The 5324-nt window shown below is 38.4% G+C and overlaps 1 non-coding gene across 1 annotated transcript; it reads left to right on the top strand.

Annotated features, from left to right (window-relative positions):
• Positions 1 to 3089: 3089 nt before the first annotated feature.
• Positions 3090 to 3196, top strand: LOC131226403 (small nucleolar RNA R71). Its single transcript, XR_009161790.1, has one exon. It is a non-coding gene; the product is annotated as a small nucleolar RNA R71 (small nucleolar RNA).
• The last annotated feature ends 2128 nt before the right edge of the window (positions 3197 to 5324 follow it).

Here is a 5324-nt window from a genome sequence, read left to right as displayed (position 1 = left end):
GCGAACACTACGGCTAAGAGTTCTTTTTTCATAGTCGAATAGTTCACTTGGGCAGGATTTAGAGTTCTACTTACATAATAAATAACGTAGGGCTTCTTTTCTTTTCTCTAGCCTAAAAATGCCTTAAGAGCATAGTTAGACACTTTACACATAAGTTCAAAAGGCTCCAATCGGGTGGCTGCATGATAGGTGCAGTGGTTAACATGCCCTTAAGCTTAGTGAAAGCTTCGTGGCATTACTCAGTCCACTCGTATGGTGCATCCTTTTGAAGTAGATTACAAAGAGGACAAGAGAGATGACTAAAGTCCTTTATGGATTTCCTATAAAATTTAGTATGTCCTAAGAAGGATCGCACGTCTCGTATGTTCTTGGGTGGAGGTAAGTTAGATATAAGATCGATTTTAGCCTTATCTACCTTTCCCTTGGACGAGATGATATGTCCAAGGACGATTCCCTTACGAACCATGAAATGACACTTCTCCCAGTTGAGTACCAAATTCTTTTCTTTACATCGCTTCAGTACACATTTAAGATTTTCTAAACAATCGCAGAAGGATGGACCAAAAATAGAGAAGTCATCCATGAAGACCTCTAGATATTGCCCCACCATATCAGAAAAAATACTCATCATGCATCGCCAAAAAGTAGCGGGGGTATTACATAGTCTAAATGGCATCCTTCGGTAAGCAAAGGTGCTAAAAGGACATGTGAATATGGTCTTTTCCTGATCTTCAGGAGCTATCTCTATCTGGTTGTAGCCCGAATACCCGTCAAGGAAACAGTAGTACGAGTGACTAGTTAGCCTTTCAAAGATTTAATCAATGAAGGGCAAAGAGAAGTGGTCTTTCCTTGTAAAGGTATTCAACTTCCTGTAGTCAATGCACATTCTCTAACCAGTAGTAACTCTAGTTGGCATGAGTTCATTATTGTCATTGGATATGATGGTGATTCCGGACTTCTTAGGACCATCTGAGTTGGACTCACCCATTGGCTATTTGATATAGGGTATATGATACCCACATCCAACAACTTAAGTACCTTGGCCTTAACCACTTCATTCATGTTTAGATTTAGTCTACATTGTGGTTGTAGAGAGGTCTTCGCATTATCCTCAAGATAAATGCGGTGAGTACAAACCGAAGGGTCAATTCTCTTGAGGTCTGCAATCGCCCATCTAAGGGCTCCCTTATGCTCAATGAAAGTAGATATGAGCATACTCTCCTGTTCTTGCTCAAGGTGGGATGAAATCACCATCGGATATGTCTCATCTTGACCTAAGTAGACATATTTCAAATCAGATGGCAATGATTTTAGGTCAAGCTTCGGTGCCTTGAGGTTAGACGGTAGAGGCACTATATCGGTTTTGGGCAACTCTGCAAATTGTGGCCTCCACTGTTTAACTTCAAGTACCAATGCAGTATCAAGCATGACACTTGTCTCCCTAATCATATCATCATCTAAATCATGGGAGTGGGCCAAGCACTTCTCTAGAGGGTCAGAGGATAAAGTCATCAGAGTTCTATCTTCCACGAAAGAGTCAATCATGTTAATGTCATGGAAATCGTCATCATCCTCTAACCGTTTGCCTGTGTTGAAAAAGATATTAACTCCAATGTTATATTCCCGAAAGGCATACTCATGACTCCATTCCTGCAGTTAATGATTGCGTTTAAAGTGGCAAGGAATGGCAACCAAGAATGACAGAAATTTGAGTGCTCATGTTACTGATGGGCTCCGTATCCAGGACAATAAAATCTATCGGGCAGTAGAATCTGTCAACCTGTACTAACACATCCTCAATTATCTCTCTCAGTACACGAACTATGCGATCAGCAAGTTATAATGTGGTTAAGGTCGGTATTAATTTACCCAAACCTAACTGTTTGTAGACCAAGTAAGAAATCAGATTTACGCTTGCTCCTAAGTCAAGAAGTGCATGCTCAATTCAGTAGTTCCCAATTACACAAGGTATGGTTGGGCTACCGGGATCTTTGAATTTCTGTGGTACATCTTACTTTAGGATAGCACTCACTTTCTCAGTTAAGAAGATTTTCTTTTAAATATTTTGTCATCTTTTGGTCGTACACAAGTCTTTCAGAAATTTGGCATATGAAGGTATTTGTTTAATCACAACTAGTAGAGAAATATTGAACTTCACTTATTTCAACACCTCTAGAATGTCCTAAGAGTTAGAGAGAGGTTTTGGTGTAACCAACCGTTGGGGGAATGGGGCAACCGGCTTGCCTTGAACTTCTGGTTCTAATTCTTGTGGAGCAATGCTAGATCTATCCTTGTTATCCTCTTCTGGGTCCTTAGGCTTTTCAGCCCTTACCGGAATAGATCTGTCAATGGTCTTCCCACTCCTAAGAGTAGTGATAGATTTAGCTTGCTCCATTTGGTTTGAAGAGCTCGGGTCACTAACTTCATATTGTGGTTTTGGATTGGGAAGAGGTTGAGCTGGAAGACTCCCCTTATTCCCAATCATATTCCTTATGTCAAGCCTTTGTATGGCTTTTGTAAGATCTTGAAAGACTTGTAGCATCCCTTGATTAAAAAGCTCTTGCTTTTTAAGATGTTTTAGAACCGGATCCTCTTGAGGTTTCTCTTGATTTAGAATTTGGTTAAAGAAACCTTGAGGTGTAATGGTTTGTCCATTCCTCCAACTGAAGTTTAGATGATTTCTCTAACTAGGATTGTATGTATTGAAGGTAGGTCCATTGAAAAGTCTTTCGTAATTGTTCACGGCATTAGATTGCTTATTCAACACCTCTTGAAAGGCAAGTATCGTTGGACAATTTTTAGTTGTGTGAAAGTTTCAAGCACAAATACCGCAAACAGTTTCCTTAACCTTATCCTTCTTTAATTCCATGGCCTCAAGTCCCCTCTCTTTGGATTGAGTTGGCCTAGATGTGGTGCTTGATTTTAGGGAGATGTCCAATAATTGCGTGTTTTCAGCAAGTTTATCAAAGTAGTCTCACACATCATCGACACTTTTATTCATGAATTCCCCATTACACATTGTCTCGACTAATTGGCACATGGGAGATGTTAGTCCATCATAGAAAAAGTTCGTAATGTGTCATGTTTCAAAACCGTGTTGTGGGCATGAACTGACAAGATCCTTGAACCGCTCTCAACATTGGAAGAATGTTTCATCTTCCTTTTGGGTGAAGTTCATGATCAACTTTCTAAGGGTGTTCGTCTTATGGTATTGGAAATTTTTCTTTACGAACTCCCTTGTCATGTCATTCCATCTACCAATAAATCGAGGACATAGTGAATGCAACCACTTCTTAGCCTTCTCTTTCAAAGAAAAAAGAAAGATTTTCAACCTGACCGTGTCATCAGACACATTTGGAAAGCATAGAGTGGCTATAATCTCATCAAACTCTTTCAGGTGTAGATATGGATTTTTAGATTCAAGCCGATGAAATTTTGGAAGGAGTTGGATTACCCCTAGCTTGATATCCATATGTCTTGTATTTTCTGAAAAAACCAAGCATGAGGTGTACTCACCCTCGTTGGTTGTAAATAATCTCGTAAAGTACGAGGCAAGGGTGCTTGATGCACCTCATTCTCATCCTGAACTTCCTCAACCCTAGGTTGAAGTTGTTAATTTACTGGTTGATTTGCGCCATCACTTCAATTAACTCTAAGGATCTTGAGTGGTGTCTAATCCTGCGATGGATAGATAACCCCTCAACCAATCCTCCTTCACTCAAAAGATGTCGAGTATTTGTCACGGACCCACTTAGGCATGAAACACTCTCAGCCCTTAAATTCAGATTCTAACCTAAACCTAAAAAGAGAAAGGAAATAGAAATCTAGAATTAGAAAGAGAGAGGGAATTAGAAAGAAGTTACCAAATTAGAAGTTCCTAATTAAAATCCTATAAAACAAAACAAAACAAAACTAGTTAGTATCTAAGAACAAAAGAAATCCTAGAATTAGAAAGTTTCTAGAAATATAAAACAAACCCTAACAGAAAATAGAAAAATTAGAAAGAGATTAACAAATAAGAAAGTTTATATCAGAATCCTACAAAACAGGAACGTTAGGTTAGTTTCTAACATCAAACAGAAAAACCTAATCCTAAAATTAGAAAATATAAAAGCCTAATCTTAAAATAATCCCAAAACTAGCTAATCTTACAAAAACGCAACTGTTAGTCCCCGGCAACGGCGCTAAAAGCTTGTTCACAACCCCAAGTGTAAGGTCGTGATGTAGTAATAATCTCAGTAATACCGAATTGAATCCACAGGGACTGAACCTTGTACGTATTCTAAAAGTAACTAGAACTAGAACTAGAAGAAGATGTAATCTAAATCAGGAGAATTTAAGAGAATAATTATAAAGTATGTAACTAAAACTTGTAAAATTCAAAGGTGGGAACTAGGATTTCCAAGGATTCACTTATAGAGATTAGGGAGATCTATGCTTGATTCAAAACACAACTGGAATTAGAGTTCCATCCTCATCCAATTGAAAGATATCTCATTAAAAATCAAATATGAACGTCCTTTGATCTAATTCTCAAGGAATGAGAGGTGTGAGAACTAGAATTGATTTCATCACAAAACCATGCTCAAGAGATAAAGCAAACAACAGAATTTACCAATCCACAACCAATCTGAGAGAATTGTGAGAGTTGGGGAGGATTCCATCATCCAACTATGCCAAGGAGACAATGGTGAACAACAGGATTTTCTAAATTCACAAATCTCAATAAAAAGAACATACTCAAAGCTATCATAAATTCATTGTAATTTAAGTCACAACGAATCATTAAAAACTGAAAGTATTTTTATAATCAAACTAAAATCAAAGAGAGTTCAATCAACATGAATCAAAGCAATAGAGAACAACCCATCATGCTACAAGCTTCACCTCTTAGCCCTACCTATGCAGTTTAGCCAATCATAGACATGATTAACTAAAATCTCTTTTAAAAAAACATAAACAAAATTATAAGAAAAGGGAAGAAAACTTTAGCTGATAGCCTCTTCACACCTGATTTCCTTCCTTTCTCCTCTTCCTTTGCTCACGTTCTCCCCTGCTCCTCCCTCTTTTTCTCTCTCTTTCTTCTCTCTTTTATAGTAGTAAGGAGGGCCTGCGAAATCTGTACACAACTCCTTACGCAAGGAGGAAACAGCACCCCTTTTACGCAGAACCAGACTACACAACGAAAATGCAAAAACATGCTACATTTGATCTGAATCTGGGAGGAAGGATCGTCCAATCTAAAAAAATTCGACCACATGGGAGTGGTCGAGAGTTGCTTGGCTGGCGTTTAGACTATCTGGATCATGCTGCTGGATCGGATC

This window comes from Magnolia sinica, chromosome 14, assembly GCF_029962835.1.
Source record: "Magnolia sinica isolate HGM2019 chromosome 14, MsV1, whole genome shotgun sequence".
NCBI classification, from domain to species: domain Eukaryota; kingdom Viridiplantae; phylum Streptophyta; class Magnoliopsida; order Magnoliales; family Magnoliaceae; genus Magnolia; species Magnolia sinica.
This window is presented reverse-complemented; position numbering and strand designations above follow the sequence as displayed.